General features: G+C 51.5%; 1 pseudogene; it reads left to right on the forward strand.

The window, feature by feature from the left end:
- Nucleotides 1-7,291: 7,291 nt before the first annotated feature.
- On the forward strand, nt 7,292-7,410 carry LOC148826660 (5S ribosomal RNA; annotated as a pseudogene).
- Nucleotides 7,411-15,975: the final 8,565 nt, after the last annotated feature.

A 15,975-nucleotide genomic window follows, 5' to 3' on the forward strand; every position in this document is an offset into this window, starting at 1 on the left:
CAATAAAGGCACTGGAAGCAGCTGAATCGCATTGGCGAAGCTCAGCACTGGGCCGCTGGGCCTGTCTTACCACCGTTTCCGTAGTGTAGTGGTTATCACGTTCGCCTCACACGCGAAAGGTCCCCGGTTCGAAACCAGGCGGAAAGAGACTTCTTTCGTCACCACGCACAAAAGGGGATTGGAGATTCGCCTAGCGCTGTGATCGAACAGACCCACTCACCTCTTAGTGTGGCGGGATCTGCACAGTGCATATCGCAGCGCATCCTGCTTTCACTTCAATGCGCGTCCTGATGTACCCAGGTCTCCCGCGTGACAGGTGGGGACAGGTGACAGGTCCTATACTAACGAGGAAGACATCGCTCTCTCAGACCCCCGGCATCGTGTCCCGACCCACCGTGCTGGAAGGCGACGCGTGCTGTGATTCCTTTACGGAGCAGAGATGACAACCGAGGAGCCGAGAGATCATTTCAGCATTTCGCGTCTGAACGGAAAACACAAACGACCAACTCGGAATGACTTGCTTTTGACGCTTTTCAAAGCGTTCTTTGTGCACGACGACTGCGCCGCCTAGCAGATACAAATGGGTTGTACAACTTTGAAGTAGCAAATGGAAGAGGGCTAAGCCTCCTCTCTTTTAGCCCAGGTTCGATCTGTCTCCCAGAATCACCAGGGCGCACACACACACACCCGTGCCGTTGAAGTGCTCTGCTTCATTTCTAAGGGCAACTCAACATTCACTCCTACCCCGAGTGCAGAAAAGACAGCGTCCGCAGCAACAACAGCTCAGGTCTCTGCACAGGAGCTAAGCTGCCCCCATCTCCTCTGCTCTGCGGCTCCTGCAGAGTGGAGTCCTGCCTGGAGCCGTGTTTGCAGGCGGCGGCTCCCCCCGCTCTGTCTGTGCGTCGTGTCCAAGAGCTCCTGGGAGGAAGAGAGAGCCCTCCCACTCGGGGGCTTTTCCACGGTCTGTGTGAGGAGGGGCGGGTGTGTCCAGTAGCTTATTGAGCGGAAGCCTGGGGCGGCGGAGAGCTGTGATCGTGCAGACCTTGAGGTGTCACCTCTTTGTCTGCTTTCCCGCCCCCCCTCCGCCCAAGCTCTGCTCCAAAGTAGCCCGGTAACACCTCACACCTGCACGTGTCACAACCTAAGGTGTGGTCATGAGACACCCATGGGGTGTTGTTCTGTTCTTGCTAATTGTTTCCTGCCCGTCGCAGGCAGGAGTCCATGCGAGGAAGATGCGCTGGACAGAGCTCAGAGGGCGCACCTGGGTGGCTTTCCTTCTGAGTGACGTTCCTGCAACACTCTCCCGCTACTCTTGGTGCGCTCATGCCGCAACACAGGAAGGCTGGAGCAGGTGGCTGTGGGCTCTGCACACTGCTGAAATAGCTCAGTTGGGAGAGCATTAGACCGAAGATCTAAAAGTCCCTGGTTCGATCCCGGGTTTTGGCATTTTGTTTCATCGCACCCTTTGTTCCTCTCTCCAGCGCCCCCTGCCTAAAGTGACGCTTCCCTTTCTCAGCCCGAAACGCAAGCGAGACACCAGCAGCGGTCCCTGCAGGTTTCCGTAGTGTAGCGGCTATCACGTTCGCCTAACACACGAAAGGTCCCCGGTTCGAGACCGGGCGGAAACAGCCTCGTTGTGCACACTCCTGTACTTCACAGAAGTATTGAGCGACCGGTCATTTGTTCCCAATGTATTTCCGGTGCCTTCATGCACTCTTGTACCAAACGCACGTTCCTTCTGTACGCGGAGCCGATCATTTGCAATTGGGCTGTGCTGACAAACCAGGACGAGCACTGTCGGCTCAAAAGCAGCGCAGGACCTGCAAGAACAACAGAAAGATTAGCATCCAGCGGGGGCTTCTTAGTGAGCCCAAGATCTCATCAAGAATCGGCTCCAGCAACAGGGCTGGGCGCATTGTTCCATTCTCCGACCACTCTCGGTGTAAACAAGTCCCTCCTGGTCTCTGCTTGAAATGCACTTTCCTGCGTTTGCTTTGGTGTAACTGGCTTCCCCTGCATGGGCAAATGTGAAGAAGATCCTTAGTAAGTCATTGAAGAAAACCGAGAAGAGGTCGGAGTGGCCTCTGTCGTTCATCAACGATCCAGTCAGGCAGTACTCCTCTGTAAAGCACCGTTCGTTCACATCGATTGGCTTTTTTTTGCCTTCATTCATGCAAGTAGTAAAAGCAGACGCCCCTTTAGGGAGCCTGTCAGCACCCGGAGTTCTCCCCTTCTGTAAGCTCTCCATAGCCTCTCAGCTCTTCTACTGTCAAATCCCCCTCAAGTACTTCCCTATCTTCTTCACTCAAGACGTTTTCTAGGTTTGAGGTAAAAAAATGAATTTCTTCATCCTTTACCTCTGTAGAGCTGTACAGTCTTGAGTAGAAGTGTCACGCCCTCTGCAGCCAGAGGGCGGTCCTTCTCTGTCCTGTCCCGAGTTTCTGGTCTGCTGTCCTTCCTGTCCCTCTCTTTCCCTTGGGCTATATATTTCCGGGTCTTGCACTCTGTCCTGGCTCAGCATTGACGTTTGGATGTCCTGAGACCCGCCTAGCACCAGGGCGCCCCACGTCCGCTCCCTGAGGGCACAGGTTTCTATACGACATTCCTGAACTCTTTGCACTAATGAGCCCGGGCCTTTTTCCCGTCTCGCCGCTACGCATATGGGTCTTTTTCCGCTCTCCTGTTCCCCACGGTTAGGCCCTTTGGATGTCCGTGACAAGAAGGCCTCGATGCAGGAGAGGATAGCACTCAGCTCTGTACTCTCTCTTCCCTCCTCATCAACTACACTTTCCATGACAGACTTGGAGCCTACCACTTTCCTGAAAAAGAAGCGAGTACACTTCTCATTTTCTTCCAAGAACTGCACTCAGCTTCTTAACAGCACTCCTCGACTACTTTCTTCTGCCATGCTCCGGATGTCCTTTTTTAAAAGGGTGATATCCTCGAGCACATCGAAGCCACTGTGCAGCATCGTGTAGAGACGCTGCAGCTGCCTCTGTTTCCTGGCTAGCACTCCTCTCCGTCTGGCAGCAGCCTTCCTTCCCTCAGCCATGAAAAAGGCCCTTGTCCTCACCTTCACCTCCTCCCACCACTCTCCTACTGACCCGTACAGACACTGCAAGGACAGCCACTGTGATAGTTTCTCCTTGTAGCGGGATACTACCCCCTCGTTCTCTAGCAGCTTTGTGTTGAGTTTCCAGAGGCCTGGGCCAAAGACAGTCCCGCCCTGGAGTTCCACTCTACACCCTAAAGCCTGATGATCTGAGAAGAAGACAGGCTGAAGAGTGACCCCAACAACTTTCACTCTCTCTGAGACAAAGCAATAGTCAATTCTGGAGCTGCTATTCCTCCCTGACCATGTATATCCTGCTGTTGTGGGATATATACATCTATATGTGTCTGAGAGTTTAAAGTCTTGAACTAAGTTTTGCAGGGCCAGTGAGCTGGAATCCAATTTTATCGGAGAGCTAGACTGCCTGTGTGTGTGCTCTAAGATACAATTAAAATCCCCTCCCACTATCACGTCTGTGCTACATAACAATAGGAGGGAGAGTGCCTTGAGTAGCTCCACCCTTCCTCCCACGTCAGTAGGGCAATACACATTGATTAGCCACAGGTTAACGGTCCCCCATTCCACATCCACACACAGCAACCTGCCATCTATGACCCTCTGAATACTTTTCAATTTGAATGCCCATCCTTTGAAAAGAATGGCCACGCCAGAGGCTCTGTTGTTATTGTCCCCTGACCAAACAGAAGGCCCTTTATCCCACCTATCTTCAAAGCTTTTATACCTCTCTTGATAGGCTAAAGCACACTCCTGCAACATCAACACATCTCCCTCTCTCTGCTGGAGGTAATCAAAGACAGACTAGCATTTAACTCTGTCATTGATACCTCTGGTGTTAAGAGAAATTATGTTTAGAGCCATATTACATAAGAAAGTGGAACCAGTCTTTACAAAACACATTTCTCTTCTGTCTCACCTGTTACCTTCTTCTTTTTCTTTTTCTTCTTACCAATTTCCTGCCAGCCATCCTCTGAATGAGCCTTCATCAGGGTGGCAGCAGTAAAAGCGTTCACGGAGTCCATTTCAAGGAAGGGGGGTGGAGGGGTTCCAGCTGTCCCCATCACCATGCTCTCCTTCCTCCTCGCTCAGGGAGGAAACAGAGTCATTTTTCCTTTTCCTCAAGTCCAGCTCCTGGGAGCACTGAGGAGAAAGGGGTGCAGCCGATGCACCAGTCTCCTTTTCCCCCTCACCCACCAGCTGCTGCAGATCCTCCGTGATGGACTGGATGGAGGAGAGGAGGACATCTGTAGCACTTGCAGAGTCTGAGAAAAGCAGCTCCGCTGAATCCTGGGTATCCTCGCTGGACCCGCTCCACCGGAGGGCCCCACACTGGCCCTCGTTCTGAGGAGCAGGAGTGGGGGAGGGGTCCTCGCTGTTCTCGGGGGTTTTCAAACCCTCGTGCTTGTCTGGTGCAGTCTGCGGTTGTGGGGGCGTAGTGGATCTTTCTTCCACCGGCCCCGGAGCCACAGCAGGACTGATCCAACAAGGGTTCTTTGTTTGACTTGTTGTTTGCTTTGGCTTTTCGGGCCGGTTTGGCTGAAACAAGCACTGCCTCATCCTTTCTCATTTTGAGTTTATTGGCGTAGGCGTGAGGGCAGTTCTTAAAAACGTGTCCTTCCGAGCCACATAAATTGCACTTTGGCAGCATTGAACAGTCAGAGGCTAAATGTCCCTGTTTGCCACAGGTCTTGCAGCATTTCACAGTGCAGGACGATGCCAGGTGTCCCACAGCACCACAGCGCCGACACACCTTTGGTTGTCCCACATAAAAAACATAGTCATTGCAGGCGCCCAGCCGGATTGTAGAGGGTAGGTGCCTTAAGCCTCCATTTACATTGTCCGTTAGCAAGCAAACCTCGAATTTCCTTGCTCCTGTTTTTATACCGTCAACATCTCTAACCTCAGTTCCATGGTGGACGGTGCAGTACTGGTTAAGCCAGGTGTGAATGTCCTCTGTCTTTGCCAGTTCCGAGAACATAACAACATGCACCGTTTTCCTCTCTCTCTGTGTCAGAGGCTGCAAGTTGATCTTCTCAAGGGCAGGAACTTTCCCTCTTTTTGCCTCAAACACATCCACACATTGTTCAAACAGAGAATAGGTAGCAAAAACAACCTCAAATGCTTTCTGACCTGGGAGAGTGAAGATGAAATCCAAGTGCCGAGGTTCAAAGCCAAGTTCCTTCTGCAGCACTTTTCTGCTGAACTGCATGCGATCCATGAAGAGGTCATCCAAAAGCTCAAAACGCACAGCATTCTTGCGGGATCCAAAAGTTGCCATTTTGCGAACTGCAAAACAAACACTTCTTCCACAAAACAAGAAAACAATCCAACTACTCCACCTACAGGCTGATCAAGGTATCTCCCCTGCCAGGTAAGTATGAGTTGTACAAGCCCCTGCAAGCGGCCCGCACCCACAGCACAAATCGCGCAGCCTAGGCCAGCTCCTCGCCCCGCACACCACCGCCTCCTGCTGGGCCCACTCTTTCGCACACTCACACGCCACACTAACACTCAAAATGGTGGGCAAAACGAGAGAACGAGCACGCCGTTTCCTACACATCTGCAGTCGCCAATGCGCATTCGCAGCATGTCCCGGGACGCAATTCGGCCTCGTTTGCATAACACCAGACCGGCAGATCGCTACGCAAGCTCGTGTCGTGCGCCTGCCACACACCGAACAAACACCGGAGCCTTTTCAGCAATTTCCAAAAAACGGGCCTGCTCGCCTGCCCACAAGGCTCCGTCTCTTACCCGCTCTCCAGAACCTGCTGCCTTCTGTGCTGTTCTCTCGGCACCGCTGCAGCGCACACAACTCCTGCAGCGCGGGGAGAAAGTTTCCACGCTCTGCCGCAGGGAAGGCTTGCTCCGTGCGCACATGTCCTTTCAATGCCAGTTCAACAAGTGCTCCGCATTAGCGCCGTCGGGGCTCCGGCGTGTCGCACCTCACCTCACCTCGCACAGCCCCCTCCTTGAATGTCTGGCGCTGGACATGCCCCGTTCTCCTCCACCTTATCTTATCGCGTGTGACCGCCGACAATGGCCACAATGCCGGGGAATGGCACCTGTAAAGTGTTAATTGGGGCACAGGAACAGCCCGTCTCGTCTCGGGGGCTGGCTTCAAAGACAATACAGCAAACACAGGGGGGCGGGGGAAGTAGACGACACGACACATGCAGGTACATTCAGCTCCGGCATGAACAAGTCATTTGTCGGTCTTTTCAAGTGCTGGGAGCCGAGTAATCCTTCGCTTGTATCGTTTCTCCCCGGTGACTAGATCTCACCCTGCGACTCTCGACTGGGCTCACCCACGGCAGCCCAGCAGGTGTGAGCCTAGCCGGCACCCAGATGGGAGATTCCCCCCGGAAAAGCTCAGGTTGCTGCTGCTCCTGCAAGAGGTGGGACTGGTACCAGTAGGGAGCGCTCACCCTGCGGCCTGTGGTTTTCTTATGCCCCAGCATCCTGATGGCGACACTCTGCTGCACAAACAGGCGGCGTCCTTCGGGGGAGGCGTAAAACCGAGGTCCAGACCCTCCTTGGCCATTAAGAAATCCCAGGGCGTCTCTCAAAAAGAGACGCCGGGGGTGTCACTCTGGTGTCGGTGTTCCCCTTTACCAATCAGTCGGGGTCTCCTCCTAATCCCCGTCTCATATGTAACAATCAATGACGAGGCCCCCCTGTCCCGCGATATTGTACTTGTCTCCTGGCCGCTGGCTGGCGCCGTGAGATTTAGTACTTGAGCAAGAGACCGGGGGTAGAGCGCGAACGCGGTCCCCCGCCCCCCACAAAGTGTGCGCTCCAGGTTCCCTCTCGGGGCTCTGCAACACAGTGGAAAGGCAGCGAGAAGGAGCCTCTTGCTCTGACGCCGCAAGGCCACAAGAGGGCAGAGGCGCCGCTCGCCCGGCCGATATGTTGGACTGGTGCGCTTTATGTGCTGAAATAAACATGCGACAGCCCAGAAATGTTTTCAGAGTGCTGTGCACTGGAGGTTTTTGTCTTGTGAAGACTTGCCTTGTGCTCCTCCGAGCAGTTTGTTTGTTCTCCTCCAGTGCGGGACAAGCCAACACAAGGGAGCACATTCGCCAACATCCAGGTATGCAATGCGATTTGGAAAGCAGCTCCTTTCCAAAGAGTTGCACACGAACGATCCTTCAGTCCCCCTCGGGGGGCGCGGAGCCCCAGCCACACACAGCTTCAAGTAGCGAGTCATGTGCCATGGCTTTTGCTTGCGGCCACACCACCCTGAACGGGCCTGATCCTCTCTCATCTTGGAAGCTAAGCAGGGTCGGGCCTGGGTAGTACTTGCATGGGAGACTGCCTGGGAATACCAGGTGCTGCAAGCTGTTGCTCTCTCGGCCAGCAGGGGTCGCCGTTGGTGCCGTAGGCTTTGGGAGGAAAACCTGGAGGATGGAAAGATGATCTATAGCCTCATCTCTAGAGATGTTTTGTTGCTATGGCATGTGTGTGACCCATATAAAAAAAAAAAAACATTTGTAAAACGAATATCGAAGCTGCCTCTAAATCTGCAAATGAAGATGAGTCGATAAACCACTTGTTTTTCGTATAACTATACATATATTCATTTATGAACAAGTAATAGGTTTATTCCATGCTGAAAAAAAGAAGAAAGAGAACACAACGTTTCGGCCGTGGAGCCTTCTTCAGGTGTGAGGCGCCCACCTGAACATATATTCATTTATTACTGATTTCATTCATTGAGCACGGATACAATAGAGGTACAGCCATTCACTGTTTGACATGTCTGCACTGGTACAGAACCTAGCAATCAGAAAACGGGTGAAACTGTCTTTAGAATTAGCATACAGTACCGAGGCCCCCATGACCAAATAAAGGCTAACCTCGATAATCACAATATGCACATTTTATGTATTAATAAATGTATTGTCGTGTATTAGTATTCATGTGTGTGCTGTCACGATTGTAGTCCCTCCCCCTTAAGGGCGCTCCAGTTCTTTCACTTCGGACTTGATTTTGTGCACCTGCCCCCTGTTTCAGCTTCCTTCCAGACCCCCTTAAAAGCCAGATGCCCACTCAGTGCATTGATTCTCGCATCGTGCGAGCCCGGGACCTGGATGCACCTGGCTCCATTATGGTTTTAGTTTCTGTTCCCATTCCTGTTCCCCCTGCCGGTCCCGAACTGGTTCTGGATTTTAATCGTCTGTCTCAGATGGATCGCCTGGCCTTTCACTTTTTGCGCCATTTTTGGATTTCCCGTTTGACTCATCCCTGGATCGTTTGCCTCGGCCTCACCTCCCCCCACCACCAGCCTTCCATGGACACACCCTCCCTGTTCTCATCCCCATATCCTGCATGCTTTTCCCTGTACTTTACCCCGGATTGTGTCATCTGCATAGGGTCCGGAAAGAACTCTCCCTGACATTTCTGCTTCTTCGATCGGCTCATTTTGGCACAAGTTCCCTCACAGTATGATGGACCCACTTGAACTGGTGGATCAAATCAGTAAAGCAGGGATTGCCAAACTCTGTGGGTCGATGCATCCCTTGACCTGTCCAATTTTCCACATGCCACGGATCCGGCCCACAGGCCGTAATTTGCCTGCAGGTGGGCTGTGGGCTGCTCCCCCACAAGTCGGACAAGTCGACTTCACCTGGGTGTCCAGCAGGGGCAGGGTGTGTGGGCGGTGTCACTCTACGGGGGTGGCTGGCATGCCATCGTGACCCATCTGATAGGTGGAAGGTGGCGGCTCTGTAACCTGTGAAGGAAAAGACCAAAAAGACTGGAGCTTGTGCTCCTGATGATGTCATGGATGTCTGAAAAGGGAAGAACCGTGGAATAGCAGGAGAACAGAAAAAGCCCCTATGCGAGGGGGCGGAACGTTGAGTTAGCCTGGGCTCAGCAGTTCAGGAGTCGTATAGAACCCCATGCTCTCAGGCAGCGGATGTGGGGCAACCTGGTGCTAGGCGGGTCTCAGGACATCCGAATGTCATTGCTGAGCGAAGAGGAATGAGTGACCAGGAAGTATATAGCCCCAGAGGGAGAGACACCAGAAGGACAGCAAAGCACAGGAAACAAGGGACAGGACAGAGTAGGAGCGTCCTCTGGCTACAGAGGGCGTGACAGATGAGGTCGTCGTATCCGGACCCAATCCTGGACTGGTGGCTTCTCCCTGTGTGATCTGTCATACCACCTTTTCATGTGACTCTGGCGTTCGGCCACCCTGCTTTACGAGAGGTTGAAGTATACCCAGAGCCTGTCCAGGGGCATTTGTTGACTCACGACCGAGCATGAGGAAGGCTGTTGAGCTGCCAATTGAGGCGTGCTGTAGTGAAAAAGAGTGTGGAGGAGCACAGCTGAGGACAGCCCTGGGACAGGTGGGCTCTTATGCCATTTTTGAGGGTCCGGTTCAGTCGTTCCACACCCCCCTTCACCTTTGGATTGTAGAAAGCAGTGCGAATGTGTCAAATGCCTCTGTCTGCCAAGAAAGACACAAATTGCTGCCTGTTGTCGGTGGTGATGATGGTTGGTAACCCCTGCAGGCAAAGAGGGCTTCCAGGAATCCCGTGATTGCCTGAGTTATGATCGATCGCGTGGAGGCTACTTCTGGCCATTTTGAATGGAGGTCATAGGCCGCTATGAGGAAGTGCTGATGGGGCAGGACACCATGTAGCTCCCCACAGATGTCCAGCTGGAGGTGATACTAGGGCTTGGCCGGCCAGGGGGTGAAGAGGTGGCAGAGGAGGCCCTCCTGTTTCCCTGCTAAGGAGGCAGGCCTCGCAGTTTCTGACCATTGCTTCTATGTCTCAGTTGATTCCTGGGCACCACACCAGATCCCGGCACTGTTGCTTGATGTTAACAATGCCCAGGTGGCTTTCATGTGCAATCTGCAGGACACGTGCTTGGAGACTAGCTGGAACAACCGTACAAGTCCCCTGGGCAACATAGGAGTTGTTCCAGCAAGAGAGCTCATCTTTGACGAGATAGAAGGGGCCCAGTTCGGCAGGGGCCTTGGAGGGCCACCCCGAGCGTATAAAGGCGCGGATGTGGGAGAGCACTGGGTTCTGAGGCTTTCTGTAGCTCCTGGAGAGAGACTATGGCCTGAAGTGGAGTGTGGAGCATTAAGATGAGGTCGGGCTCGAGTGTGTCTGAATGAGGGCCTCCAGGCAGGTTAGGAAAGGAGCAGGACAGTAGATCTGCAACTACAGTATTTTATGTCCTGAAGTCCGCTTGAGTGTAAAATTGTATTGCTGGAGCCTCTCGGACCAGCGTTGGAGTCTGAGTGGTCGATGCCCTGTTCCTAAAGTGGCGAGCAGTGCGATGAGTGCCTGATGGGCCATCCGTAGCGTGAATGCATGAATGCATGAATAAATGACCATACAAATGCATGTGCCACCTGTCACATGCCCGGATGCAGGCCAGGGCCTCTTGTTCCCCCACAGAGTACTTCTGTATCATAGGACTGAGAGCCCGGGATGCAAAGGGTATAGGTTGCTCTGCCCTGTTGTGAAGTCAGGCCAGTACAGCTCCCACAGCAGTGCTGGAGGCATCGCAGGTGACGAAGATGGGGCTGGAGAGGTCAAAGTGTGCCAGGACAGGCGGTGAGGTAAGAAACTGAAGATAGTAGGCAGTCATCCCAAGGAAGGAGGTGACCTGCGCTGGTGTGGTAGGCTCTGGGATGAACTGAATGGCCTCGATGTTGAACTGCAGTGGGTGAGACCTGCAGCTGTAACGTGAAAAACCACAAACTTGCTGGCGTCAGCGGCAACACACGTTTCTCTCCCTTGAGGGTGAGGGGTGGTGGTGGTCAAGCACCTTGAACACCCTGTGTAGGCACTCATCATGGCTGGCAAGGGTTGGGCCATCAACCACAATCTTATTGAGGTAGATGAACAACCTAGGGATTCTGGTGAAGATAGTGGACATCACTTTCTAGAAACAGCTGGCGGCAGAGCTCAATCCAAAGGGCACCCTTGTGTAGCGCAAGACACTGATGTGTGTGACGACAAGCTGTCAAGTTCCGGCTGTCAGGGTGGAGAGGAAGTGGAGAGAAAGGGCGCTTTCAGAAGCTCCACGGTTTCAGCATATGTTGCAGCCGGGCCGAGAGTGTGTAAAATGCGCTGTCCCTTGGTCCCTAGGCAGCGTACGGGTATCGCTTTTTTCCAGGCATCCAGCATGTTTCTGAGGTCAAGTGCAGCCCATTAAGTCTCAAGAGAGTCCAGCCAGCGACTCAAGGGCACTGTAGGCTCACCAGGTTAAAGAGAGGAATGGGGAAGGTGGTGACAGTGAGCTCCATCCTTGTCACCAATGTTACACCGCGAAAGACCAGGGACTGAGGCGGACAGAGTTCAGGGATGTCTGCCCTTTATGGTGCATAACTCGTAACTAACACAGAATGGCAAAAACCCGCCAAGGCACGTGAGTACCGTTAAAAGGTAACTCCCAACCCAAAGCACGACATCGTCGTAAACCCCAAACTGACGCAGTGCGCGACACAACACACTCTTATTATCACAAAGCTTGAAATGAAAATCAAACATGATACGTGATGTAATTTGCCGGAGCAAGTGTGTTTTTCTATTGGCATTGTAATCTCTTCTGAATGTGTGCATTGATACTGTTGCTGGTTTATATATGACTGTAAAATGTCTTCTCTGTATTATTCTGTATTTATTTGTGAAAGAAGGCTTTAACAGGCAACTATGCGCTTCCACTTTGAAAAAGAGTAACAGTAACAGACGTTTTGCAAGGTACTTGAAGACCTAGATAAGGAACAGGACGATGAATGAAGAAAACACAGAGAGGGCTCAAACCCATGGTCTTCAGTTTACAAAACCAACGACTTCCCACTTGGCCAACACACGAACCAGGGACCTCTAGATCTTCAGTCTAACGCTCTCCCAGGTGATCTACTTCGGCTGTGCGCACAGTACACAGCCACCTGCTCCTGCCTTCCTGTGTTGCGGCATGAGCGCACCAAGAGGAGCGGGAGAGTGTTGCAGGAATGTCACTCAGAAGGAAAGCCACCCAGCTGCGCCCTTTGAGCTCTGTCCAGCGCATCTTCCTCGCATGGACTCCTGCCTGCGATGGGCAGGAAACAATTAGCAAGAACAGAACAACACCCCATGGGTGTCTCATGACCACACCTTAGGTTGTGACACGTGCAGGTGTGAGGGGTTGCCAGTCCGCTTTGGACCAGACCTTGGGCGGAGGGGGGGGCGGGAAAGCAGACAAAGAGGTGACACCTCAAGGTCTGCACGATCACAGCTCTCCGCCGCCCCAGGCTTCCGCTCGATATGCTACTGGACACACCTGCCCCTCCACACACAGACCGTGGAAAAGCCCCCGAGTGGGAGGGCTCTCTCTTCCTTCCAGGAGCTCTTGGACACAACGCACAGACAGAGTGAGGGGAGCAGCCACCTCCGACATGGCTCCAGGCAGGACTCCACTCCACAGGAGCCGCAGAGCAGAGGAGATGGGGGCAGCTTAGCTCCTGTGCAGAGCCTTGAGCTGTTGTTGCTGCGGATGCTGTCTTTTCTTTTTTCGGGGTAGGAGTGAATGTTGAGTTGCCTTTAGAAATGAAGCAGAGCACTTTAACCGTACTGGTGTGTGTATGCCCTGATGATTCTGGGAGACAGATCGAACATGGGCTAAAAGAGAGGGGGCTTAGCCCTCTTCCATTTGCTTGTTCAAAGTTGTACAACCCATTTGTATCTGCAAGCGGCACAGTCGTCGTGCACAAAGAAAGCTTTGAAAAGCGTCAAAAGCAAGTCATTCCGAGTTGGTCATTTGTGTTTTCCGTTCAGACGCGAAATGCTGAAATGATCTCTCGGCTCATTTCTGCTCCGTACAGGAATCACACACGCGTCGGCTTCCAGCGCGGTGGGTCAGGACACGATGCCGGGAGTCAGAGAGAGCGATGTCTTTCTTGTTAGTATAGTGGCGAGTATCCCCACCTGTCACACGGGACGCGCATTGAAGTGAAAGCAGGAAGCGCTGCGACATGCACTGTGCAGATCCCGTCACACTAAGAGGTGAGTGGGTCTGTTCAATCACAGCGCTAAGCGAATCCCCAAACAGTGTGCGTGGCGACAAAGAAGCTGGTCCGTTCCCACCCAGTTTTGAACTGGGGACTTTTCGCGTGTGAGGTGAACGTGATACCACTACACTACGGAAACAGTGGGAAACTGTGCCCAGCGGCCCAGTGCTGAATTTCGCCAATGCGATTCAGCTGCTTCCAGTGCCTTTATTGGAGTGCGCTGATGGACCGTCATGGACGGAGCAGGAAAGGCGGCACCACATTCTACAGCCCTCTCCACGCAATCGACAAAATTGGGCTACTGAAGTGGAGAAAATCTCCTCTCCAGAAAGTGCAAATATCATCTTGGAGAGTATAAAGCCTATTGCCGAAGGTCAGCGCTGTCTACCAGAGTACCCCTCCCGACTCCTGCAGGTTTCCGAGCTGCAGCGATGATCAGTTTGCCTCACACGCGAGAGGTCCTCGGTTGGAAACAAGCGCCCCCTCTTCTCGCACGTTTTGCACGTGTTCGAGTGGTTTTAATGCGGCTCCTATGTATATGGTGCTGATCTTTTGGAAAGCAGGAGGCAAAACTGAGACATTCCCATACCAAGACTCGAGCCTGGGCCACCTGGGTGAAAACCAGGAATCCTAACCGCTAGACCATATGGGAGCGCACAACCCCGCTGTTCTGGGCATCATGCAAGCAAACTATATAAATATGAGAAAACACGCAAGAGAGTTGTCACTCAGAGTGTCGAAGGGTCGATGTATACTGGGGCTCAGTTGAAATGCAACATCAGGACTTTTCCGAATTATGTCACACGAAGAGAGCACAGCTTTTTCCGCCTTGCCATGCGTGTCTCGGTAAATCGCCGTGATCATATAGTGGTCAGTACTTTGTGTTGTGGCCGCAACAACCCCGGTTCGAATCCGGGTCACGGCAGCATAGGGGCGTCAGCTTTTACTACTTGCACGAATGAAGGCAAAAAAAAGCCCATCGCTGTGAATGAACGGCGCTTTACAGAGGGGTACTGCCTGACTGAATCGTTGATGAACGACAGAGGCCACTCCGACCTCTTCTCGGTTTTCTTAAATGACTTACTAAGGATTTTCTTCACATCCGCCCATGCAGGGTATGCCAGTTACACCAAAGCAAATACAGAAAAGTGCATTTCAAGCAGAGACCAGGAGGGACCACAATTGTGGCCACAACAACCCCGGTTTTAATCCGGGTCATAGCAGAATAGGGACGTCTGCTTTCACTACTTCCACGAATGAAGGCAAAAAAACCTGGGACCTCCTCCCTCCTTTGCAGTGAGCACTATTTTTTTCATTTTCTTCCCTTGTATTTTCCTTGCTCTTTTACTGTCCTTTTCCCCCCACACGGAGACGGAAAACATGCCGAAACCACGTTTCACCCTGTGTTTGTGCAACTTGTACAATGTACAATGTACAGGAATGTAAACCATGCAGCTCTAGTGGTGCAATCGGTCAGCATGTGGTACTTATACAGCAGTGCACAGCGGAGTTATGCTGAGGTTGTGAATTTGAGCCTCACCTAGACCAGTGTGGCTGGTGTCTTTAGCTACTGAAAGCAACTCTTGAGTTTAGGTGCTCTTAGGTATTTGCTGGAGATCAGGTCTAAATTAACATAAATGAAACAAGTAAAGTTTTACTCTATACCACACCCAAAGAAGGCTCCACTGCCGAAACGTTATTCAGGATGGAATAAACCTTTACTCGTTCCTTTGCAGCCCACGCATGCTGACACAGCTACTTACTTAAATTACCATCAGCTGTGGACCCTCAGCTGACCTGTACACAGGTAGATGAGAGATATCTTCTTAGACGAGAGGAGCACGATGGAGTACCGAAAACTTGAAAAAGCTATAGCAGTTAGATTCTGTGTTTTTGTTGTTCCCCAGATATGCTTTTAATGTTCTTTTTGTTTTGCAGTGAGCACTGTTTTTTAACTTTCTTCCCTTGTATTTTCCTTGCTATTTTACTGTCCCTTCCCCCCCGGGCGTAGACGGAAAACATGCCGAAACCCTGTTTCACCCTGTGTTTGTGCAACGTCAGTCTGGGCAGGTCTTTAGCTACTGAAAGCAACTGTCCAGTTTAGATGCTGCTACGTATAGGTCATCCTAAACACCTTATCTAGTGGGATTGTAGTCTGTTAGGTATTGAGTGAAGCGTCTACACAGTGTACAATTTAAAGGTCAAAGCAAGACAATCAGATGTGAGGAGAATTCAGAACACGAGCCTCTGCTTTATAATTTATAAGTATATATTTATAATATGAGTGAAAGACAAATTCACTATTTTCACACTTTTATCACATGTTCTGCACTCACGACGATGTTTAACGGTGCTCTTTTCTACACTCCTGATTTGAGGATCCCCAGCTAAAATATTTTTTTAAATACAACAAAATTGCAATATATTTAAGATTTTTTATGTTTACATTTATATTCACTCGTGCCAAAAGCTTGTATTCTCTGCATATATCACGATGTGGAAGGAAGCCCACTCACATTTAGAGGAGATAGTATTTAGGTCAAAGCTAATTCGAAGTGTGTCTCTGGGTGTGTTTGAATTACCGACGTTGTGGTTGACTGAAGGACACGCTCACGGTGCCATAAAAACTGACACACGTCATCTTTTGTTCTACAATCACAGGTTTTAGACTAAAGACAAAAAAAAATCGTTGTCATTTTCTTGCCAGCTGGCACTAATTCTTCTGCACCGACAGGGAAGATTAGTATTTAATCTATCGCAATATATGTGTGGATTTTTTAAAAAAACAAGTTGTTCCAGAAATGAACACTTCCATTAAACTTAAGGCAGACACCTGTTGCTGTCCATAACGACAAACTCTGCATTTGCTAGACACACGCGTTAACACAGGGCC

This window comes from Atractosteus spatula, chromosome 10, assembly GCF_055471065.1.
Source record: "Atractosteus spatula isolate fAtrSpa1 chromosome 10, fAtrSpa1.hap1, whole genome shotgun sequence".
Classification (NCBI taxonomy): domain Eukaryota; kingdom Metazoa; phylum Chordata; class Actinopteri; order Semionotiformes; family Lepisosteidae; genus Atractosteus; species Atractosteus spatula.